Raw genomic sequence first — 26,149 nt, forward strand, 5'->3', positions numbered from 1 at the left:
GATCAGATGTCAGTTCCTTCCTGGCATTTACATTTCTTAAATTCAGCATTTGGACCTCCTGTCAGTGTCATGGAGAATTTCATCAGTATCATCTTCAAGGAGTACATATTCTTAAGTGTAAAAATAGCACAGCACAGCATGACTATCAGGTCATGGTGTTGAGCCTGGCTCAGCACCCCGAAGTCCTACTTCCTGTAAATTTAGTTATTGAAATGTACATGTTTAAAAAATAACAATGATGTGTCTTTACAGAGTCCCTACCATGCTGGGAGCCCAGATCCATGTCAGTTGAATGTACATATATATATTTATAGATAGATAGATGTACATAAAGTCATAAATGTAGGTAGCTGTAGGTATATAAACATACAGATATAGCTATAGATGGGCATAGATACAGATATAGACACAGATATATAGATGTAGATACTGATATATAGAGATATACATGTAGATAGGTTTATAGATACAGGTATAGACAGAGATCATGCTATTTTTAAGACTCATGAAGGCCACTATGTCAGGATTGCCATCAGTGACATAAATGTCTAAAACAGTGTGCTAAAGCCCGGCATTGTGGCTTAGCTTTGAATTTTTAGTAAAGTAATGCAGGGCTGCTAAAGCATCCACCCAATAGAGGAAAACCACAGCTATGCTTTTAAACCTTTTTAATTTATTTAATATATTAATTTATTAATTAATTTAATTAATTTAATTTTTAACCTTTTAAATTAGTGATCTTTCACTAACCTGGTGCTACAAGCACTTGTGAGTGTGTATGTGCACACACACATACACACACATATTTTTTACTGCACAATGTGGACAGTTGCTCACCGTTTTTATCAGCCATTTGAGCACATATACCTGTACCATGCTGCCATTGTGTTCACAGGTGGGAGCATGAGAGAGGATGCATCTACAGGGCAGGCATACAGTAAGCAGCAAATAAGAAGGAACAATAATAGTGAAGCATGTGAGTGACCACACACTTCCTTGATTAGTGCTCATTGTAAAGTATCCTCACTGAACCAAGCATCTTTTCCGTAGGATGGTGTAGTGCTTTTCTCTCAGATAACTATGACTTTTTTTAAAAAAATTTTTCTGGAATGCCGTCCTTCTTAACTTAATTTGATACATAGTTATATGCTAGCTTTATCATTCCACTACCATATGTTCTAGGAGCTGATTGTGTCTGCTTATAACTTTCTATTTTATGTACTATATTATGCTCTTCCAACATTATTGCATAATCTAGGTGTAAAAAAGGTCTGTGCAAAGGTCTTAGAAGTTTCTTTTGGGATGTCACAGTAATTATGAATTATGACAGCTTTGGTGATTATAATGTTCAGTGTCATATATATTCTAGCTTTGACTTTTTATTTCTTTTCTTTTCTTTCTTTCTTTCTTTCTTTCTTTCTTTCTTTCTTTCTTTCTTTCTTTCTTTCTTTCTTTCTTTCTTTTTTTTAGAGCTATAACCCATGCATGAGAGCAGGGGTGGGAGGGGCAGAGGGAGAGAGAGAGCATCTCAAGCAGGTTCCATGCCCAGCATAGAGACTCTGGTGGGACTTGATCCCAGAACCCTGAGATCATTACCTGCGCTGAAACCAAGAGCTGGACCCTTAACCTGAGCTATCCAGGTGCCCCACTGACTCTTGTTTTGTTATTCACAGTCTGTCTCAATGGCGGAGCATTTACAAAGTAATTTTTGTTTTCTTAAGCAAACCCTAAATGATCAGATATACCTACAACTAACATTTCTACCCAAAGATGCTGGGTTTATGGAGATCTGATGGATTTGGAGTAGCTTTTTCTCCTTTTCTGGAACTCAGGCCAATTCCACATGTGTGGAAAGTGCACAGGGTAAATATTCCTATGTCAGCCCCACCTAGCAGCAGTACTCACCCCTGTTTGGGTATGAAGGAGGATTTGGACCAGTTCTCCAGGGAACATCATTCAACAGTCCTTCCTAATGTAGCAATGACAGTACAAATTTAATAAAGATTCTCTAATAATAGGAAACATTATATAAGTCACTGGTAATAATCTGGTAGTAATTCATAATATGGCTCACATCACTCAAGCCTTTATCCCAGGCCCTGCTACAACTGTTTTACTTGTATCATGTCATCTTCTCAGTGATCATGCAAAGCAGGTTTTAATGTTATCCCCAGTTTAGAGGTGAGAAAACTGCGAGGCATAGAGAGGTTGAGAAATTCACCAAGGTCACACAAAGATCACCTGGATGGCTGTGGATAACATGGACCTTCTTCTTCTTCTTCTTCTTCTTTTTTTTTTTTTTTAAGATGTTTTATTTATTCATAGAGACACAACACACAGAGAGAACACAGGCAGAAAGAGAAGCAGGCACCATGCAGAGAGCCCAATGTGGGACTCGATCCAGGGTCTCCAGGATCACGCCCTAGGCCGCAGGTGGCGCTAAACCACTGTGCCACCAGGGCTGCAGCATGGACCTTCTTAATCCAGTGTGGATTTCAGTCCCTTTAGTTTGTAAAGGTCACCAAGGAAGCTCCCATGGCAGAAAATTATGGACAAGAATTGTAAAGCAGTAGAACCCACCTATTTTAAATGTTGTAAACTAAAGCTGCTATAGGTTTCTGCAAATAGTGTCTTGGTTTTATTTCACTGAGCTAGCAGATATTTTGAGGGTTAGAACCCACTCTCACTGTGTAATTTTCTGCAGAAAACACATGATTGGTGGTTAATCTCAAACAAAGATCCCTCATGGATAAACATCTGTATAAACAAAGGGTTACTCTCCTACATCTTTTCCTGTATATTGGGGTCATTGAGGACTAGCGGGCATCACAATTAATGTCTGATTGGAAATTACGTTTCTATTATTGATGTAAAACGCTAACCCTTTTTCTTGAAAGTTGTGACAAAACTGGTAAGGTGAAATAATCTGTATCTACCCTACCTCCCCATATCCAAGCAGACATTTATTGAGGACATACAGTGGATATGACTGTTTTGGGCCTTGGAAATACACTGATAAACAAGACAAGCTCCCAGTTTCATGGAGCTTACATTTTAGGTGGGAGAGTTGGACTATAACCAATAGTTATATCACAATAAAGAAGAAGAGTATCATGTAGTGGTCAGTGCTGTGCAGAGAACCCAGACTGGGCCATGTGATAGAGAGCAAGTTGTGGGCAACTTTAGATTCGCCTGTGTGTAATGAGGAAGGGGAGAGTGGTATGAATTGACCACAGAAGTGGGCAAGAGTTAGAGCACGTAGGGCTTTGTAGGGCAGGACACCAAATATGGATGTTCGTCATGGGCCTTGAGAAGCCTTGGTAGAAGCTGTGCAGGGACTGGATTTGTTTGCATTTTAAAACTGTCATTCAAAATTGTCAGAGTTACCATTAGGAAAGTGGACTGTGGATTAGCAAGAGGGGAAGCAGGATGACTAGCTAGAAGGCCATGGCAGGTGATAAGGTAAGGCATGATATGGCACAGACTAGGGAGTGGTTGGTGGAGGTGGTAGAAGTGGATGGGTTTGGTGTGTTTTTAGAAGCAGAGTCAATGGTACTCTGATGGCTTGGCTTTGGGGAAGAGAGGAAGAAAAATTAAGAACAAATTGTAGGTTTTGGACTTGAGAAAGTCAGTAGATGGTACACCACTTATGGAGACAGAAGTCCTGGAGTCAGGGGAGGCACAGGTTTTGGAGGGAAAAATAAGAATTCTCTTGGGGCCATGTTAATTTTGGGTTGACAGCTTTCTTCTTATTATTTTTTTAAATTTATTTATTCATGAGAGACACACACACACACACACACAGAGGGAGAGAGAGAGAGAGGGGGGGGGGGGAGGCAGAGATAGAGGCCGAGGGAGAAGCAGGCTCCATGCAGAAGCCTGACGTGGGACTTGATCCCTGGACTCCAGGATCACGTCCTGGCCGAAGGCAGGCACTAAACTGCTGAGCCATCCAGGGATCCCCGATAGCTTTCATTTTTCATCCAGTTAGAGAGAGTAGGCAGATAGATATGTGAGTCTGGACTACCTGCGAATGCTTGGAACAGGAGGTAGGTTTGGGAGTCAGACATATCAACAGTATTAGAGTCCAGGGCTGTCCAGTAGGATACACTAGCGAGAGGGAAACAGTGTCGCAGACAGACCCATGGGTGCTACAACGTTTGGGGAGGGTCTTAGCATCTGTTGGAGAGCTCTTCCTAATATCTCACTTGATACTATGGTGCTTTGATACTTGAAGTCCCAAAGGTAATTCTCCCCTTGAGAGAGATTTCATTCAACATCTTAGCAGCAAAATTCTCCACGGTTGTAACATTAAATCCCATTCTGGTTATAGAAATAAGGTCAGATTCTCACAATGAAGTCTGCGATGGTAGTTTTTGTCAGCATTTATTTTGCCTTTTTTCTTTCAATTAGCAGTTCAGGCTGTTTTTTGTAAATGCAGTCTCTTCCCAGTTGAATCTTTGGAGGCGTGGGGCAAGGCGAGACACGGGTTTTAATGATCTATCCGGGTTTCCTTGTTACCAAAATGCTACTCTCTGACATAAAAATCTGCCCTACTGTTTTCGCATCCTGCTCTTTTAATTACTGTATTTTTTTTCTAGGAACCTTGAGCTAGTGAAAGTTCAGTATTTAAGAGACTCGTCGAATATTTTTCCCAACATATTTCATGTTCTCAGTGGCAGTGCTGGCAGCAGGCAGTGTACTTATTGACTAAGTCAATCTCTGTGAGCATTTGCAAAGTGCTGGGTAGGAGACTATGACATGGTGTTAATAATAATGCAGCAGGTAGAGATGCAGGCCAGAGAGCCACTCTGGGTTTGATTTCGTGCAAGGAGTTTATTTACCCCCCTAGCATTGTGGACACCTTTTTGTAAGAGGATCAGAGTGATGAAACTCAGGGTGTCATCAGAGTTTTATCAGTGGCTTAGAACTTTGATTTTTTACCAAGGAGAAATGCATTTGGCTTATTAATGCGAAGTTGAAAGCTCACCTTTCTCATAGTGAAAATAAGATTTGACACTGGCCATTAAGATTCCCCAGGGCAGCTGTGTGTACAGTAAACCAAGATATAGGGCTGAATGTTGAGAAGGAACAGGTTTGATCCAGCATCCACATGGAGACCCTGTGAAAAGGACATCGATGACTTGTAAGGCACGGTGATCCAGCCATGGATTCTAACAGTAGGCTGAACTGAAGAATCAGGCATTTATTGATTTATTTCCCAGTGGAGCATTTCATGGGGAAAATGCTGATTTATAGAAAGGAGTTGTTGTATAAGTAATCTAAAAGATCTCATTTTTTTAAAAAGCCACTTTGTGGGATGCCTGGGTGGCTTGGCGGTTGAGCATCTGCCTTTGACTCAGGGTGTGATCCGGGATTCCCAGGATCAAGTCCCACGTCGGGCTCCCTGCATGGAGCCTGCTTCTCCCTCTCCCTGTGTCTCTGCCTCTCTTTCTGTGTCTCTCATGAATAAATAAATAAAATCTTAAAAAAAAAAAGTCACTTCGTTGAGGTATTGACTTAGAAAAGCCAATAAAAAGAATATATCTAAATGTGTATTTACATACATTGATGAGTTTGTGAAACCACTGTAAGCATCAAGGCCTTAAACATACCCAAGACCTCCCCAAATTCTTTTTTTTTTTTTTAAGAATATTTAACCTAAGATCTAACCTCAGCAGATTTAAATCTACAACACAGTATTATTATTTTAGCTCCAAGTACTATTGTGTATAGTTGATCCCATTTTAAAAATTTGTGTTATTTTTAGAGATTGAAAATCACTTCTCAGGAATGCCTTTTGGAACAGGTCAGTTGGGGTCAGAAGTAAACTTGCAGCACCTTAACTCAGTCAGCCTGAATTTTAATGTTACATGATTTCCCTTCTCTGCTGCGCCATGGTATTAAGATTTCAGAGATAAGTGTAGTGCTGCTGTGTCTTCTCAAATGAGTAATGCGAAGCTCACTGAGGGCATTAAATATAAAATGTGAAATTTCCCCCAATTGATCAGGACTTTTAATACTTGCTTACAGGTTGTCTGTGAGGCCAGAGAACATATGACCTGTCGTTATGATGAGATTTTACAGTTGGCCCAGGCTTTCAGATGGGGTTGGTGAGAGGAAAGGGAGTTCTGTTGTTCTTTTTTTTTCTTTTTTTTTTTAAGATTTTATTTATTTGCGAGAGAGAGCGCACAAGTGGGAGGCAGGGAGAAGGAGAAGCAGGCTCCCTGGTGAGCAGGGAGCCCGATGTGGGGCTCGGTCCCAGGACCCCGGGACTGGTGACTTGAGCTGAAGGCAGATGCTTAACCAACTGAGCCACCCATGTGCCGCTCGCTCTGTTGTTCTCTCTCTCTCTTTTTTTTTAAAATTTTATTTATCTATTCCTGAGAGACACACAGCCAGAGATGCAGGCAGAGGGAAAAGCAGGCTCCCCATGGAGAACTGGATGTGGGACTTGATCCCAGGGCCCCGGGATCACGCCCTGAGCCCAAGGCAGACGCCCAACTGCTGAGCCACCCAGGCGTCCCCCTCTGTTGTTCTTCTTAAGAGTAATTTTGTTCTACCGTTTTTAGAATTAGAAACATGGTGAAGCATCTTCCTTATTGTTGTCAACAGTGACATTCTGACAGAAATCCAACAGGATCCCAAAAGCCAACAACACTGAAATGTGCCTGAGAGGGTCAGGTGGAATGAACAATATATTTCTCTGCCTCTTTACCACGTAACAGGAAAGCCTATGACTTTATCACTTGCAAAATTCTGGAAGATGACAGAATGGGATAACAAAATCTCTTAATGACAATGAAAGAGACCAATTCTCCGGTGGACGTGTCCTGTTCCTGCTCTTGTTGCTTTATCTCTAAAGCAGAGAAAAAAATTCCACCTACTGGCTTTAATGAAATGGAGAGTCAGTCGTCTGTCCAGATTCACCCCATGTCGCGTGTGCAGCCCCACTGCCCCCTCTCTGGGTGCTGCTGCTCCCCGTGCCAGACATGAGGGTTTCTGGGTGAAACATGTCACCCAGAGCTCCTGAGTACTGCTCAAGGAGTCTATCCTCCCATCAGCACAGAGTAGGATTTGCAGCTGAAAACTCCCCAGACAAATGTCTTGCCCAGATTTCAGAGTTGCTGAGTGGCACCTCGGTGGCATCCACTGGAAGGTGTTGGACCAGCCATGTTACTGACATTCTATGCATCGAGCTCCTGTCAGCCAAGGAAGGGTCAAGACAGCCTTTGTGCCAATGACGAAGAACGCATTTTTGGACGTGTAGTTTTATTTATACTGGATTCCGTTCAAGTTTATATTTCAGTGGATTTTTAGTCTTAATTTTAGCAGTTGCAGATCGGGAATTTTCTGCTTATTTCTTCCTCTTTATTGGCAATGTAAGAACTAGAATATGATTTGGATGTTATTAAGAAAAATGTATGCTAAAAGATGATGGAGACAATCTAACAAGTCAGAGATTACATAGAGACAGTATCTGCAAGGCATGTGATAGACCTAAGGTTACCATCTCTAATCTACAAAGAGGAATTGATTGATAAGAAAGATTCAAATAACCCACAAATGAATGGGTAAAGATATGATTGGCAATTCAACTATGAGTGAATTCTGATGTCCAGTAAGTAGATAAAATAATGATCCATCCACAACTGAAATTCCATTCTTCTGACTGGTGAAACAAAAATAAAATAAAACCCCTGCTGGTAAAGATGCTGATAAAGGGGACTCACCCCCATTCCTGATGGAAATGTGAATTGTTTACATTTTTGGGAAAGCAGTCTGTCTGACAGTTCCTACTAAAAATATACACACTCTGACCCAGTTGTACCACTTCTGGGAATACAGATTACAAAAATAAAAATGCAAGCACGGATAGAGAAGACTACGTGTGTTGAGTGTTTATAGTATCATTGTTTTCAGTGCCCACTCCTACCCCCAAAGCCCTCAAAAAACTACCTTGCATGGTGAGTTTATGTATCAATTAAATGATGAGAATGCCTCAGATATGGCGCATCCATTTAAAAATTAGTTTCAATCACTCCTGGTTAACTTGGAGAGGTTTTGATACTATTAAGTGAGCAAGATAGATCCTATTTTATAAAGCAGGAAGACCTCATCCTCCAAGCCTGTATACATATGTTTGGATGTAATTACGTGAACACGGAGAAGGATCTAGAAGGGTATCTGCTAGACCATTAACAGTGGTTATGAAGGGAGACGGAGAAGCAGCTTCTAAGAAATGGCCCAGCAGTTGGCACCGAGCTTGCAAAGGCATGAAGGTGTGGGAATTTGGGGACCATGAGTTCCAAGCCAATTGTACTGGATGGACTCTGTTGAGATCCGGATACAGGTCAGATCATCAGAGAGCCTTTGCATTTCTTTCAAGGGCTTCAAGTAACTCCTGCAAGGGTTATAGACTCTTCTCCACCCCCAACCATCACTTCCTGATGTGAGGCATCCTTTCTGAGGGTCTTCTATAATATTCGTTCTCCCTTTCCACTGCCTCCTCTTAGCAGATAAATATTCACCAGCAGTGAATTAGAAATCCTGAAGTCTGCCCTTAGGTATTTGATAGAAGATATTTAATATTTCCTCTTCTCTCCAGCACATGGGGAACCCAGGACAAGTAAGACCATGCTTTCCTGTGTCTCAATTGCCTTTTCTACGTGTGCAGATGCTGTAATCACTGGTGTATTATGGGTAATGGCAAATACTGTAACTAAGGTACAGTGTCACGGCAAGGGCTTAACTTTCTCTTCGAGAGGTGCTGTGTAGACAGGCCCCGCAGCAGCTCGCCGCTGGCACCTGCTGCTGCTCTGACTTACACGGAGGACAGCAGGTGGGTGCCAAAGGGGGCAGAAGTAACTTGCGGGGCGATAGATGCGTGGGCCCGTGGCAGAGGTGAGGGTTTCCATGACCTTCTGGAAGCCGCTCATCTGGTCCCCTGTTGGAGGAGCTCCTGCGCGGCCCAGATTCCAGGACCAGGCCCTGGAAGGAGCCGTGGGGGGAATCCGGTTGGGCTGCGAGGATGCGCGTCCCGTCGCCAGTGGTCTAGTCGTGACTTTTCTCTAGGTGACACTCCGGACAAACAAGGGTCGTTCCTAATTTTCTCATCTGGAAGCTTGATTTGTGTTTGCTGGAGTTGAGTAGATGGGGTTGAGCTTTCTCCCGCCCTTGGCTGACCCCGACTCTTGAGGGAACACTGTGCTCCCCAGACGAGTCCACAGAGGGTCCTTGGGTGGCATTTCCCGACGTGTAAGGTGCCGGGACCGGGGTGCGTGTGCGTGCGGCCCCCGCTGCGGAGTCAGCCCCTGAACGCCGTCACCGCCTCGTCCCCTTTGGTCCTCGGCTCGGAGCTGCATTTCCTCCTCCCCTGGCAGGACCCGGAGGAGGGTCTTGCCCCATCCTGTCTCTGCCTCTGTCCTGACTTCCCAGGGGAGGCACAGAGTCCGGCCGGAGACTCGGTCCTCTACTGGTCTTGAGTGGTTAAGATGCCCGTTACTGGTCCGAGTGCCTCTTCGCACCAACAGTTGTCTCTAGGACTTTCTATCCCATTACTTGTCTTCAGCATGTGGAGCTGTGTTTGCTACTAGCTTCTTATTCTCTGCTGTATAAAGACATAGAAATCGGAGTTCCCGTTTCTGGGGAGCTTAGCCAACTGTGCCCCCAGTCTCTGTCATCTACAGGGACAGTTGTTGTGTGCCAAGGATAAGGATCGCTTCTGTTGGGTGGCAGGAGTTGTGAGCAGCGGCAAGCAGATTGATTGCAGTCATAGGAAGGGGTCTGACAATTACGTGCTGAAACCAAATACCACTGGTTGGGAGGCGAGGAACATGGGCAATGGAACGTGTGCCCTCATTTCGCACCATCTTGCATATAGGGCGTGTTTCAGACTGCGTGTTTCTGTTCCCACTAAAGTTCATATTCCTGTGTTGAATTTCTAACCTCCAATGTGATGATGTTAGCAGGAGAGCCCTTTGGGAGGTGACAGTCAAGCCCTCGTGGATCGATTAGTGCCCTTATAAAAAAAGGCATAAGAGGGCAGCCGGGGTGGCTCAGCAGTTTAGCACCGCCTTCAGCCCAGGAGTGATCCTGGAGACCCAGGATTGAGTCCCACATCGGGCTCCCTGCATGGAGCCTGCTTCTCCCTCTGCCTGTGTCTCTGCCTCTCTCTCTCTCTCTTAAATAAATAAATAAATAAAATCTTAAAAAAAAAAAAAAGGCATGAGAGAGGTGGCTTTCTCCTTTGCCACCCCTCTCCGCATTCTGCTGTGTGACAACACAGAGGGAAGACAGCAGTCTGTGAACCAGGAAGCGGGTTCTCACCGGACGCCACATGTGCTCGGACCTTGGTCTCGAACTTGCCAGCCTCTGGGAGTGTGAAAATCAGTGTTTGTTGTTCAAACCTCCCAGTCTGTGGTAATTTATTACAGAAGCCTGATCTAAGACGGGAGGCATGTGATAAATTTTAAAATGATGTTATCAGTCAGAATGGCTAGTAGGCAGGGGAGGTGTGGATCCCAGGATCAGTGGTGATTATGGTATAGAGGTGAAGGAAGATGTCTCAACAGAGGAATGCAGTTATGGAATCAGGTGAATGAATTCAGGCTTCAGGATCGTTCTTCCTCCCCTTGAGTTTGAAAACCACAAGCAATGAGAGCCAGCTTCGACTTTGCAAATTGTAGGCAGTGCCGGGCAATAACTAGAATCGGTGGGGAGCAGTGCACAAACTGGGATCCCACTTAAGGCTTAAATAAATACAGATCTATGTGAGAAATTGAAAAAAAAAAAAAAAACCTATTTGAGCAAAGCAGATGATGTGCGTAAGTGGAAATGGGAAATATATTCTGCGCATACAATCCAGTAGGATAGCATATTTAATTAGAAGTTGCAGTTTATGATGTTAAGAATATGCTCTTTGAAAAACTTGTCTGTGAATTCTGTCCAACTGTTTTTATTTATTCAGTGCAGCTTCTTATGGACAAAATGTAAAAGCAGCAGCATCTTAAAATAAACAGTGGAGAGTTGAAATGCCTGCTATAAATTGCTTCTTATTTTTTACACAGCAGAATAAAGAGCGACTGTATAGTATGTAAAAGGTAATTAGAAAATTGTCCAGTGACTCTCCCAGGCTTCCTGTTTGAGGAGCTGAGACAAGTTTTGGGGGCTCGGGCTTCCAGCTCAGTGTGCCCTGAGTATTTGGGGACCATGGAGAGCAATGTCAATGTCAATGATAAAGGACATTTCCTCTTGCGTGGCAGGAATTTCCAATAAGTGGCTGGACTTTGGTTGGAATCACGGGAGGGGGCTGATGGTAATTGGTCTCACCGGTTCCTTTCCTCCTTACAGTGCATAGTGCAATGTAATTCCATCATTTTTTTTTTTCTCTTTAATTTCACCCTAAAGCAGAGTGTCTCAGCCTCAGCACTATTGACATTTTTGGTTGGATAATTTCTTTTTTGGGGGGAGGGGGGCTTTCCTGTGTGTTACAGGATATTTATCAGCATCCCGAGCCTCTGTTCACTAGATGTCAGTAACATCCCCTAGTCATGACAGCCAGAATTGTCTCCAGACATTGCCGCATGTTCCCAGGCAGAGGGAGCGAAATTGCCCTTGGTTTTGAACTATTGGCCTAAACCCACTCTACTAAATCAGAAGCAGGACGTAACAAGTCTTGAAGACATGTGCGTGCTTGTGTAACCATGTATCTGTGAAGGCCAGGCCTTGGGCTTGATGCACTGCTATTTTCATGTTGCCTTTGACAGTATTCCTGACCTCATGCCACTAGCTTCCATCCAGGAGATAGCCCAGGGTGGAAGCTGGAGAGCAGGACCTGGCATTGACAACATTTAGTCTTTTTCCTGGAGGCTCCTGGAGGCTCGCCTCCATCTAGATCTAATTGCTGGGAAATGAGGGGCCTGCCCTTTTTTTTTTTTTTTTTTTGTAAAGATTTTATTTATTTATTCATGAGAGACACACAGAGAGAGAGGCAGAGACACAGGCAGAGGGAGAAGCAGGCTCCCTGTGGGAAGCCCGATACTGGGACAGGATCCCAGGACCCAAGGATCACACCCTGAGCCAAAGGCAGACACTCAACCACTGAGCCACCCAGGTGCCTCAAGGGGCCTGCCTTTGATGTGTAATGACTTCGGGGTTTATCCTGTAGTTACCAGTGATCAGAAGTGAGTTAGAGTCCACAGACACTGCCACGGGTTAGCTTCTATCTACCCTGGCCTCCCAGCTTTCCAATTCAGCCTTTCCCCCCTTATTTATGTGCTCCTGGACTTTAGAGTGAAACACTGGAACAGATAAAATCCAATCCCCCTGACTGAAGGCAAAAGAAGAGCTTTGAGAATTAGTTTATGGTATGATGACCCCCGACCACCGTTTGATTTGTCTTCCGTATTTTTACTGACGACTTTCCAAAACAATACAAGGATTAGAACAAAATATATACTTCGGATGACAGTGAAAATCTTTTTGCTATTATCCCTGAAACCCACATTGTTTATTGAGCTGAGTGAGTGTAGGTTAGACTTGCCCTTGAAAGGGTGCAATTAAAAACTTATAATTATTTTGCTGCTCAGCTTTCTCAGCTGTGATCCAAAGAAGAAAGTTGTCTAACAATGGAGGATTTCACAGTCTGTATCTCTGAGCTGAATCAGAGATCTGATGCCAGCTGTAGCACTGCAGAACATTACATGAATTTGAGAAACTCCTTGAAATAGAGTGAGGCCATAAACCAGTGAGTGAATTATAATGATGCAGACAGTAGTCATTCTGATTTGATAGGAGTTCTGCAGGGCTTCTATTGCATATTTTTCCCATTTTGTTTAAAGGTAAATTCCACCCAATTTGCTTAGACCAACCATCTGGAAGTACTTTTTATTGTCTTTTGACATCTTGCCAACTGGAAGAAATACTATAAAAATACTGAATTTAATGCAATTAAATTATGGTTAAAGAAAATGCTAATTTTTCATCTTCCAACACATGCATTATGTTAAATTAAGTTTCTCCTGGCTTTCTCTGGTAACTATTTGTCCTCTGGGGTGTGTCACAAAGTATGTGGATTCCTCCTTCCATCATTTGACATCTCTGAGGCCCAGCGACCCTTACATGTGTCTGTGTTCAATGATCATGGACACTTGATTCTGTAGAAGAACTCTCATCTTAACATGGAGAAACCCTCCTAGACAATGAGCAGTCAAGTTCTTATAGTTGGTATAGCTTCCTCTATACTGGTCAAAGATTTTTTTCATTCTGTAATGAAATTCTGTTTAAATAAAGCAGTTTTCTAAAAGCTGCATTTTTAATCTCTTATGGAAAGCACTTATTATATAAATCAAGTGGTGGTTGCTTTATCACTTGAAAAATACAAGTCAGGATTTGTTTAGGCCCATTGTCTATCTGCTTAAAGATCCATCTTGTCTCATGGTGACCAGATCTCCTGTTTGAATCAAGTGGACTGAGCTTTTTGTGGTAAAGAATGACTCAAAATTGACACCTACCTATGAAATGGAATAGTATTTACCAAACCACCATCTATGAAATGATGTATTCTTTATAGTGATCTTGCTTTGTCAGGCACTGTATTTGGTTGTTTTTGAATGTTAGGTCAGTCATGATAGAAACCTGCAAAGTTTGAGTCCCATTCACAACATAAAATTGAGACCTAGAAGTCATGTAACTTGACTAAGGTAGAATCTTGAAACTGGGATTCATTCCAGGATCTGCTAACTCAAAACCCCACACCCTGATTCTGGGAAAAATTCTTCTTTTGGTTGTCAGTAATACCTGTGGTTGATATGTTTTCCTAATGAGTTGATCATTGGTTTTGCTGAGGTTTCTGGATGAGTTTCTCATTACATCTTTGTGAAGACTTCTAGTAAAAAATGTTACCAATGCTTTTATGTTATGGTTAGTAGACACTAAAAGTATTTATTAAGCCCAGTGACTTATAAACATTTGAAAATGGATGTATTTCCATCTAATACTCCTGCAGGATCCATGATATTTCGAGCACTGAATGGAGATCTATGTTATAAAATCTAATCAGAAGGACATTTTAAAATATTGTGCCCATTTAGAGAGAATATATTGAGTGGGCATCAGCAAAAGAGCTAGAGAAAAACTATCATCTTAGATGAAAGTAATTTTTAAACTTAGTGAATTGCTAAATCCCTAACACAGCTGACTAAAGTCTTCCATATCTTCTGCTTCATTTATTGTAGATGAAATTAATTTTATTTGATGGTATCCTTTAAAGTCTCAAATATTATTACAGTGAAATATGATGATTATAATGATGTCTATTTATGCATGTAATATGTGTCTTCCAAAAATAATTGCATAATAAATTTTCATTTCACCGTAATAGGAGAGTTGGGTATCTGTTCGGCTCTCATAGTTAAAAAAGAAAGACATTGGATGATGATTTTTGAGCCAAATCCCACTAGATAGAAAAAAATAATGTTAGGAAACATTTTCTCTTAATTTTTTCAGATGAGGTTTGCTTACTTTAGAGATTTTACCTACCTACTTCGGTATACACCATGCTTGCATGCAGGAAAATTCTTTTAAAGGAGGATTCATAAAGTTTGTCAGTGTTAGGCTATCGGGGAGATTCAAGGTACAGGAATGTTTCAGGAACATCTGAGCTATTATGACTGTGTAATTTGACTTTTGTTAAGTGTGTGGAGCTTTTGTTGTCTGTGTATAATACAAACACGATGGAGTAATATCTGCTATCATTTGCCTTCTGAGGTCACTGTGTAAACTGATCAGGGTGAAATTATGTAGTGATTAAGTTTCTCCAATTTCTGCTACTTTCAAGCATTCTTTTTTTTTTTTTTTTAAGATTGATTGATTGATTTGAGAGAGAGGGAGCAAGCGAGAGTGGGAGGAGGGACAGAGGGAGAGGGAGAGAGAGAGAGTGAGTCCTTGAGCAGACTCCCCACTGAGTGCAGAGCCTGCTGCAGAGCTTGACACAGGACCCTGAGATCATGACCTGAGCCAAAATTAAGAGTTGGGTGCTTAACCGACAAAGCCACCCAGGTGCCTCTTCATGCATTCATTCTTCCCCTCTGTTCTACCTCGCCTTCTTCTGCCCACTTCAGCCACACATGTCAACATGCCATATCACTCTTTCCAGTTCATGCTACTTGAAGGGAGGATGCTTCTTTCATTATGAAATCCTGCTGAATGTACTGGAAGGTTTTGCCCCAATATATCAACATACACCAGTGCATTTATATGAGTCCTAGCTCCACTCTGCCCCAATACTGTGGGCATGCCATTAAATCTTGGATATTCTTTGCCTAAATTTTCCAAATCTTGTCCAAGGCTTCTGACGCTAGTTGAGGTCCTTTTGTCTCTTCTCAGGTCGACTTCCCTATGTCTAGTTATTCCATCAATATCTAGCGTATACTTTTACACTAGTGTATAGATGATACATGCTTGAGTGATGCCCTTTCTCCTTCTCTAGAGTACTCCGCTGTTGGTTTGAGAAACATTTTGCCCACTCTTCTGTCTCTGGCTAATTTATTTCCTATTATCCTGGGGACATGACATTCACTCCCAACGTTCCCTTTGCTCTGATTCCTAGAAGTCCAATACCTGACTGTCTGACCTGGTGGTAGCTGGTTGGGACTTTAGATTCTCTTTTGCCTCCTGCCAGCAATCCTTCTACATACATTTTATGTGATGGGTTCTATGGATCAGTTGACATTGTTGATGGAACAGCAGAGATTGCTGGTAGATGGATATATAAGTGCTGTGTTTTGGTCATGAAGTTTCTTGATACAAGAAAATACTAAAAAGGGGGCCGTTCAGTGTAGAAAACAATAGTAAAGTGGTAGAGGAATTAGAATAAAAGCAGTTCACGGTTCTTTGTTTCATAGGACGTTCTTGATCTGAAAGTCTAAAGAATATTATTAGTCGATTAAGTTAGCTATTCCAAAGAGAAGTCATTTAAGGATAGCACAGTCCAGAATGTGGTAGGCTCTATTTTCTTTCCATAGAAATAATTATCCAGGGCTTAATTAGAACAAGCAGAAGAAGGGATGAGCAAAGGAAAAGGGCACCTGGAATCCAGGACACAGTTGATTTTCTGCGCATCGTTTACTGGGACAGGACACTGCCTTCTTGCAGGAGACAGAGTCTTTCATTTCAGAGAACACCATGCATGAGTTTGGCTAAGATCCTCTGTCTTGTTCTAAAATAAAACTCTAATACTGACAGTCACAGTAGTATTTGGCCTTAATTAGCCTCTGTTTATACTCCTGTAAGTTACAACTTGTGGCGTTTTCTAATCATGATCACATATTTAATGTCAAGGTTTTCTATTTGGTGGGCACAAGATTAATTTTATTTCTCCCTTCTTCTGTCCCTTCCTTGTGGGTAATTCATCAGCACAGTTTAATTCTTTGGGTTGGGGATGAGCTATTCTTCTAGCAGTGGGTAATGATGTGACTTGACTCTCAGCCCACGGGTGACATAAAAGAAGTGCCTCAGGCCTATTCTAGTTGGAGAAATGGTGTACATGAGACTCAGGTGTGCCTTTATCGGTGTGCAGCTAGCAACACACTGTTGCTTCCACTTGATGTTGCTTGGATATGAGCTGGAGATGCATCAACCCTGAAGTGGTTAAATTTGAAGGACCCCATGGAATAGATAAGGCACAGAATGCATATCCACAACAAAGACTTGTCTTCTGTTTGGCTGCTCTAGCCCAAGGCTAAGCTAATTGTCCAATTAAGAAGATTTATTAAACTCCAGAGCCCCACAAGATAATCAGGAGCATAACAGAGAACATGCCAGAGACATGCCATGTTGTTTTTTCCTTTCCACTGTACAGCTGTCTGACTGGATTTCTCTGGTCCAGGCTGCAAAAACAAGCTTAATATGCAAGGAGGTTGAGAATAATTTCTGGAGTGGTGCTGTAAGCTATTTTATTCATGGTTACACAGTGTACCTAGTTTTTCAGATTATCACAGGATGAAATGAGAAATGCTTTTATGAAAAAAAAAGTCCAGATGGAAATTGTCATTTGCTATAATTCAAGAATAAATATAGTGAGTAGGTACAGAACACTCTGTTGTGAAAATGTAGGCAGCTTGTATGTCTTTCTTCTTTCCTTGTAGACTGTTTTATTTACTTATTTATAATCTTTGAAAAGAGTAGCCTGGATGCTTTGCAAAATTAAAGACCAATGAAATGGAAATCCCAATCCTGGAGAGATAGACAGCTGACTTCTCAGGGAAATCACACATTAAAGCAATCCTAGGAAAATGGAACAGAATGCTCTGAAAAGGTGAATAAAGACAAATCCCTTTAGAGTGCCTGTAATGTCAAAGAAAGTTCATTAGTTTTACATGTGATGTTTTACATAAGCTATTAGTATCTCCTTGGAGTTCCTTATTATTATTGTTAATTAAAAAAAATTTCCTAATTGGTAGACTCACAACATCATATGATTTCTTTTGTACTATTATAGATGTAGATGCTTATCTGTTATTTACACACTTTTCAATTTAATAAAAACAAGAGAAAGATACTGGTAGATAAAACTGCTAGCATTAACTTTTAATGAATGGTTGCTAAAAAAATTCTCATGATAAAACAAAAGCTGGGAGAGTTTTTTCCTATTGAATTATTATTTTCATAGGAAGATACATAAAATGTTTTATTAGGATTACATGATGCCTGGGTACAGAAAAGAGAAAAAAGCCTACATGGAGGCTGTAGCATCATACTTAACATGAAACCAGGGAGCAGTAGGGGTTCTTATTCCTTTGTTAGAAACCATTTTTCCTTGAGTTTTTTTTTTTTTTTTTCCTCCATGGAGACTTTGATTCGAGTAGCTGCAGGAACAGTCAGCAGAAGCCTTCCTGGTAATGACCCAGCCTGCCCCCCTTGCCTCCCCTGTGGGGTGCTTTGGCCCATGGCCAGGTGCATTTAATAAGTTTTTAACACCTCTTTGGGGAGGGAAGTATATTTTCCGAAGGGAGAAAAAGTTAGTCATGGAAAGGTTTAGGATGTGAAGGTCTGAAGGTCAACCCATAAATCACATACAGGCTGCTGTTGAGGAGCCTGTGTCCCTAATGCAGGTAAAGGTGTGGGCCGGGAGGGGGAGCCCAGAGCTGGGTGTATGTACTGGCTGCCGATGGACAGATGGACTGAGAGACGTGGGGTTTTCATTCTTGCTTGGCCCTGAACTCAGATTGCCAGTAACTTGGCTGCCCAGGTTTGCCAGAAAAGGGCTTTGAACCCCACAAATGAGAAGTGCAGCCCAAATCCCAAATTCGACTATCAGGATACGGCTTTAGAGGCACATTTCTGTGATTGATTACTGTATGGCTTTCCTGGTGAATTATTTTCTTGTGATTTTAGCCACGTTTCTAAACAGATAGATATTAAGCCATACTTTTCTATAAAACACTTATTTGGGGCTTAAACAGGGTGCCAGGGTCTAAGTGAAGACCAGCTGGTTCAGTGTCCAGACTCCTGGGTCCTGCTTTCAGCTCTGCTATCAGTGTTTCTGGGGCAGACGACTTATCCTCCTGGGGCCTCAGCTTTTAAATCTGTGAAAAGAGAAGGTGGAAGTAAAATTGATGGTTTTAAAACTGTGTTTCAAATGGCCCCAGATTTTCCCTGAAGTGCTCTGAGAGGGACTAGGGGCTGGGGTCAAGGCTTTTGAAAATCATGGTCTCTTGCTACAAAAAGGCTGAAAATCTGCAACCAGATGTTCCTGGAGCTCTGTTTGACTCTGACATTTATTTTTTTTTAAAAGTTACTTTGACATTAAGTTTGACTGGGAACTGTTTTCAGGTTAGAGCGACTGCAGAGTAGAGAGGTTCAAAGACCTGGGAGAGCCTGCTGCCTAGGTTCAAATCTCAGCTCTGTCTCTTGTGCCATGCTATGTATTTGGGCACCTTTCTTAACATCTATGTTCCTCAGCTCCATATCTGTGAAAAGAGGATAATAACTTGGGCAACAATGATGTGTCAATGTAGGTCCATTGATTGTAGCAAATGTACTCCTCTGGATGGGATTTTGATAATGGGGAGACTGTGCATTTGTGTGGAGCAGATGGCATGGTAGGAAATTTCTGTATCTGTCCCTCCATTTTGCTATAAACATGAAGCCACCCTGAAAAATACAGTCTATTAATAATAAAAAAAAAAAAGATAATAAAAATAGTAACTGTTTCACTGGGTTGTTTTAAGGGCAAGATAATTAACGATTGTAAAATATTTAAAACACCAACTTGGTGCCTATTAAGCATCATAAAATATTAAAATATAAAATATTAAGTGCATGCTTATCCATTGGAAAACTTGTTTGCAACATGAAGCAATTTCTGCAATGTTTGAGCAATTTCAGTGTTTTCTTCATGTCCAGTGTGTTTCCAGCTTGACTGAATAAGATGGCAACCCACATCTTAGGTAGAGTGGTTGTTTCAGGCCAAGAGAGCAACTTGAGCAAGTTTTGGAAACAGAAGTTCTAGAAGTAGAAAAGTGTAGTTAGTGTTGGTAAGAATTGTGTTCTGAGAAAGTTGTCCAAGGAGGGGTTAGGTTATGCTGGAGCCCAGTGCAGGGTTGGGGGAAATCCTTTCTGTAGGGATGAGATTTCCAGCTAATGGTGGTGATGATGATGGTGGAGGTGGAGGTGGTGATGATGGTGCAGATGGTGGTGATGATGGTGGGGGTGGTGATGATGATGGTGGAGGTGGAGGTGATGGTGGTGGAGGTGGAGGTGATGGTAGAAGTGGAGGTGATGATGGTAGAGGTAGAGGTGGTGATGGTGGAGGTGGAGGTGATGGTGGCAGTGGTGATGATGGATGTGGCAGTGATGGTGATGAGGCAGGACAGGAGATTCCTTTAGAAAGGAAGCCATTTAGCTACAAGGCAAGGAGAGAAGTGGGAGACAGACAGACTGAGGAATCCTTCTTTCCCTCATTCTTCATGACCTGTGAAATTCAGCTAGCCTCTCTCGCAGGTGCACATTTGGCTCGTCATTCCATTACTGCCTCAAAGCAAAGCAAAAGCAGCCAGATAGCTGAGGATCAAAGCATGCTTTGCTAGGACATTTGGGGTTCCTGTTCAGGTTTTTGAGGGTTTTGCTTACAGATGTTGGCAGTATTCATTTTATTTCCCAAACTCTGCTGTCCTCGTTACTGTGGTAACTGAAGCTCACTTAATCTGGTTTCCATTATATAAGTGATTTGTAAAAGCCACGTTTCATTGTGATGAAATTGTGTGTTGTTGTGGTTCAGGATACAGATTTGTTAGTAGGTGTAGTACTTTCTAGCTATAGGATCATACTGACATAGTAAGTAGACAAGATTTGAAGTATGGAAAAAGATAAGATGTTCCCTTTTTACATGCCATCCTTCTGTTAATGCCACAACTCAGCATTGCTTTGAGATTTAACTTTGTATCTAACAGAGATTCTCAATGTGAGGGAGGGTGATTTGCCCCCACACCTCCCACCCCAGGACAGTTGTCAGTATCTGGGGCCATTTCGATGGTCAAGCCTGTTATCTTGGGCTCCTGGCATCTCATAGGTAGAGGCAGGCAGTGCTGCGCAGCACTATCTGGTGCTCATGCAGCCCCCAGCACAGCGAAGTGACCTATCCGAACACCAGGAATGCTCAGATTAAGGAGCTCTGGTGTATAGTGTTCATTTCATGAGAAGTTTTATAGAATATACATTCCTCATTCTGGAATCTCTTCCTTTCCAATTCCCACATCCATGACAAAGCCATCTAACATTTACTTAAAGACCTGTTTGAAAATCGTGTACTGTGAGAAACCTACTTGCATCCGGCCAGTGTCTTTTTATATCTTTTCTGTACATTCTCTTGATACAAACATTTCCAGATTACCCCTGCAGATATCCTGTGTTTCTCAACATGGCATTTTTTATCACTTCTTACAAAGCAGCTTCTATATATGTTTCTTCTCCCTAAGTTTGGTTTTAGACTCCTTAATACCTTGTGAAATTTCTTTGATTTATGTGAAAAATGTAGTTTAGCGCTATCCATGCTTTACATATCTGGTAAATACTTAATGTTTAAATTTGATACTTGATGCATTTATATAAGTCAAAATATTATTTTATTGACATCTGTAATTCCTTTCACTGAAGAGAAAAGAAAACAATGTTTCTTCTTTTATTTTCCCAAACCAGACACATATTTAAAAATCATTGGATTTGAATACAGACATCAAAGAAGGTTGTTTCACATCTGAGAAAATATTTCCAGCTTTCTACTTATCTAAACTTTTCTTATTGTATTTATTTGTTAATAAATCTAGGGTAGAGTCTTTATGACACTATTCTCACTGGCCAGTGTTTTAAAAGCCTGTGTTATACTCTCTTTTTTAATGATATTATAAATAGATATTTATGACTTTCAAAAGTTAACAGTGAGTGAGCAACTGCCATTAGGAAAATGTTTCCATTTGGACAAATCCTGCCATCAGGCATGCGGGGTTTTTTGAGACAACTAATTTGGTGATGTCATTTTAACTGTGCTCTTTTTATTTGATTTCTATCAGGTTCTTCCATGTTCATTTCTTTGGATAGATAAGGCAGGAGGCGTGTATTAACATCATCTTGGAGAATTGGAAACCCAGAGTTCTTTTCTTCCTGGTAGGTAAGGACAAGGCCATGAGCCAATCATGTGGATGGGTCACCTCTCACAGGAGTGTTTGAGATGCAGGCTGGGTGCTTACCCTGGGTGAGTTGATGTCCTCTCTTGTGGACATAGATGACCCACACATGTCTTTTGTGTGGTCAGTTCAATGGTCAGGGCCAATGGTGATATGGAAGAGAATCTAGATAGTTGAAGTCCCCCTTTAGAAGGCCATGAAAAGAAATTCATGAATATTGCCCATCAGCTGGCCACTGGGCACCTTGGTGACCTTTGGTAGGTATTAGCTCATTCTTGCCTTGCAGTCGTCCAGCAAGGTGGGTGTGAATATCCTTATTTTGCCCACAGAGGACCGGCAGCTCACATTGTTGATTTAATTCGGCCACTGTTTTTATTTCCATATTTGACTGAGGTCTGCCCAGCTCCAAATACGTATTCTCACTGTATCCCACTGGCTTTTATGATAAACCGTCTAGTTCAGTGTGCATGAATGAAGGTGACCCAGGCTCAGAAGGGACACTGTCCTAGACCTTCTGGAAACATGACCTTAACCATTCTTTAAAATTTCAGGAAGGTGCTGCTTTAAGTTTGACAAGCCCTGAAGTACAATACATGGCTATTGGATGACAGGGAAGATTTTTATGGAATCATGTAGGACAGCCCCCATTGTGGGATTCCTGTGGGATTCCTGTGGAATTTTGAATCTCCAGAGAGTGGAGTGGGTGGGTCCATTTTTCCGTGAAGCTATTTCTGTGTTACTCAGATTCTCAGAAGGGGCAGAAATACTCCAACAAGCAGGGCATTTGGAACACCCTGTTTTGTCTCCTGACGTGTACAAACACAGTCTCAGAGGACATTCCCAGAGTGGGCTGTTTGGGCCTGTTGTTTCATGGTGGGATATAATAATGAATATCTTGCTTAACATTCTGTAACTCTGGAAGTTGCTTCCAAACCACATGGTTTTTCATTAAACTGGGTGAGACAACATGCTCAGAACGCTGCTTACCCTGTGTTTGGGCAGCTGGATAATCCGTTTTGGAACCTAATACCTGATCAAAAAGAAAGAGACAACAACACAGCTCAAAGCTGTTGCAATACTCACCTTCTATGACTTACCCTTTGGAGGTTGTCTAAGATAGTCCACCCGGGAGGTCGTTGTGTTTGTTCACTCATGTGTGGCTACTCCTTCCTCTGACCTCAAGAACTAGCTGTCTGAGGTTGGTCGGATCATGTCATCAGATTATGTGCCATTGGGACACTGGGGAAATTATTTGTCATCAGATTATGTGCCAGTGGGACACTGGAATGATCCTTTGTAAGTGGAGCCCTCTAATTACCCCTTTTGCAAAGACATTTCAAAATAATTAGATTAAATAAGGAATCAGGTGATATAGCATTAGATACTTTGAGCTATTATCAGGTCTTCTAAATGGTTTAGCCTTGGCTTAAAGATTTATTGCTGATATTAGAAAGTTCTGGCACAGAAGCAGCAATTTGAGTCTTGTTTTTCTCCTTCACATAATGTATATAAGTACACACACACACACACACACAGAGCCCTATAGTGGAGAGCGTATGTTGAAATGACTTGAACCTATGACTTTGATTAGAAACAAATCATTGATGTGTTCTTCTTACCCTCATGTCAGGCAGCTAATAAAAGCATGTTTGGGGAAATACAACAGTCCTGGATTTCATAGTCTATGAAATTAACATAGGGATCACATGTATGTCTTCTAAAAATGATTCCCATGCCGAGCCTGGCTCAGGACTTGGATGTAAACACCAGGTTGTTTTATAACCAGACCTTTACTGTGTTCCTGACCAGTTCCAATGGCAGGAGAGCTATGTGTATACAGTTTCTGTTTCTCTTTTCTGTCATCCTCTTTTAAAAATTTTATTAAGTTGTTTGTTTCTAAGGCTAAAACCTTTGAACATTGCTGAGGAATACTCAGCAAAGCAGATTGGCCCATTTTTCAACAGAGTATGAGATGGCTTAAAATTAGGGGTTCCAAGTTTCATTACAATGTGACAGCAGGTACATGTTAATCATTGCATGCTAGTCAGAGAGATGATGCATGTAAAGAATTCAGTATTATAAAATTCACAGCAACCCACGGGAAAACACAGTTAATATCCTTGTTTTGTAATGAGACAATTGAGCTGTGGAGAAGTTAAGTAACGTGCCCCAAGTCACCCAGTCAGCAAGGGGCAACACAGAGACTTAAATTCAGAAAGCTTGGTGAAGGAGTTGGGCTTCTTCACCCCCTCCTGTTCCTCTTCTTTATCCCACAAACATTAGCTGGGTCTTTGTAATATTGAATATCTAAGTTCTCTATTGTGATGAAAAGGTGTACTAGTAAGAGCGTCTCTGTCCATGGGTTTGTGTTATGTTGGGGGAATTAAATTCATGAATAATTATATCACTTTGTAAGTAGAATGATAAAGAGCATATACAATGGGCTTTGTTTGAGTACAAGGTTAAAGGAAGAATTGGTTCTCATGAATGACAAAGCTTTTGCAGGTGCATTTGAGGTAGGCCTTCACGGGATAGATGGAAAATTGTAGTTTGGGGAAGGCATGGTGAGCATAAGGAGCAAAAGGGTGTATGGACACCAAAATGCTGGTGTGTCTCAAGAATGATGAATCATGCCTGGCGCATATTGGAAGATGAGGCAGGGGCTCGCAGTGAGATTGTGTTGCATCTTGCAGGCCATGCTCAGGGACTGTCCACAGGATTAAGTCCAGAGGATCCAGACAGAGGCGTTTAAGCCATGTTGCAGGTAGATGGAAGAAAGAGAGAACAGAGCCAGGGATGTTCAGCTAGGCCACTGGTCAGGGCAGAGACAGAAAGGCATTTAACAGGTACCATTTTGTGGCCACTTAATACATATCTGTGTTGGGAACATTAAAAGAATGAGCTTATGTGGTCCTCATAAAGACAGGTAGATGGTATTGGTATTTTAGGTGAAGAGAAAATGTTGGCAAAGGTTTAGTATACTTTCCCAGAGTCACCAAGCTAGAAAGCAGGGTTGAATTCAAATTCACATCTGCCTAATTCCACAAATCTCTCCAAGGACCTTTGGAACAAACCCTTTTGCATGGGATTGGTGATAAAGTCATAGCATCTCTTCTGAAATTGAGGGTGAGGTTGAGATATTCTACTTTGAGAAAGCCTTGCGAGAAGTGTTGAGAGCAGAGATTAGCTGTCAAAGTCCTTTTTAGCTCTGTCGTTATATGTTTACAGTAGAACTGACTAGTCCTTGGCCATGAGCAAAATCACCTTATTTATTGATTGTATGACTATGTGGACATTTTGCAGATCCTTCTTTACAGGTTAGGGTTAAGAGAATAGAGCGGACTAAGAGTAGTGTTTAGACACTTGAGTCCAGTGTGTGTGCATGCACTCGTGTGTAGTTGTTTTAAGCTTGTGCTTATAGCCCAATAAGGACACGATTCTCCATGCTGTAGGCCAGTACGCACCACTGTCTAGAGATTCATATGTGGGGTCTGCTTGGACTGGAACAAGCTGATATTTGATTTATCAGAGCATGCTGAAGACAGTGCGCTGACTTGCTTGTGGGCACTGGTATGGAGGAAATGGGGACAGTCAGGAGAAGAGGCAGCTGTTTGTTATGACTCTCTATTGTGCTTAGCTAGCAACCCCGGGCCAGTTCTCATCCTTGACATTTTTAAGTACAACTCCCATGGGATAAGAATCTTGCCCAGAGAACCCCCCCCCATAGGGTGAGAATCTTGCTCAGTGGTCTAGGAATTATGTTCTAAAGTTATGTTTGCTAAAGATTTATTGGATTGTGATTTGGGGAAAACATAACTACTTCATGATGTGAAATGCTAATTTGACAGTTCACAGCACACTTTGTTCGACCTCTGGCTGTGGGAACAGCACAGGGGGGTGGTGATTCTGATATTCTGATATTTCTGAGCTGAGAAGAGGACCAGGAGGGACTGCTGACCTCGGGTGATAACACAGGTGTTGTGCGATAGCAGCTTCATTAGGTGGTGGAACCTGTGATCTCTGGGATACCTCCCGAGATCCAGAAAAGCATGTGTAATTATGGATGGTGGAGATGGTGGGAAACACTGTCTTTGGCTGGCAAATGGCACTAGATCCTGAGTCTTCAATGGAACTAAGTGCTTGGAGCAAAATGGTATCAGAGCATTTGTCATTTATACATAGTTAAAGTAACATGGCCAAGTGCTTGGGCACAGCTTTCATGCCCATGGCTCTTGCATCTTGCTCTTCTTTTGAAGAATGACCAATGCTGGAAAAACTTTCCTTCAGCTATCTGATTTAACCGCTTTAACTGGAAAAATACTGGGGAGGAGTGGAAATTTCTATCAAATATGTCTGGATGAAGAACTGTGTGGAGAGTCTCTAGGGATTGTGGAAGGGTGTGCATGGAATGTATATTGGAGATGACACTGAGTTTGGTGCTTGGAGAGACCTCTCTCTACACAATT

The 26,149-nt window shown here is 41.8% G+C and overlaps 1 protein-coding gene across 11 annotated transcripts in view; it reads left to right on the forward strand.

Moving 5' to 3' along the window:
- Positions 1-26,149, forward strand: part of SEMA5A (semaphorin 5A) — a 470,523-nt gene that overhangs the window by 113,545 nt on the left and 330,829 nt on the right. For 4 of the 11 annotated variants that reach the window (XM_025451472.3, XM_035710390.2, XM_049105632.1 and 1 more), the window contains one exon: positions 21,570-21,663. The exons of 6 other annotated variants lie outside the window; for them this stretch is intronic. The gene's annotated coding sequence lies outside the window, so the exon portion shown is untranslated. Of the gene's footprint in view, positions 1-21,569; positions 21,668-26,149 lie in introns of all 11 variants that reach the window. One more of the 11 variants, XM_049105633.1, reaches the window with a different exon arrangement.

Source organism: Canis lupus, chromosome 34, assembly GCF_003254725.2.
Source record: "Canis lupus dingo isolate Sandy chromosome 34, ASM325472v2, whole genome shotgun sequence".
In the NCBI taxonomy this organism is placed as follows: Eukaryota; Metazoa; Chordata; class Mammalia; order Carnivora; family Canidae; genus Canis; species Canis lupus.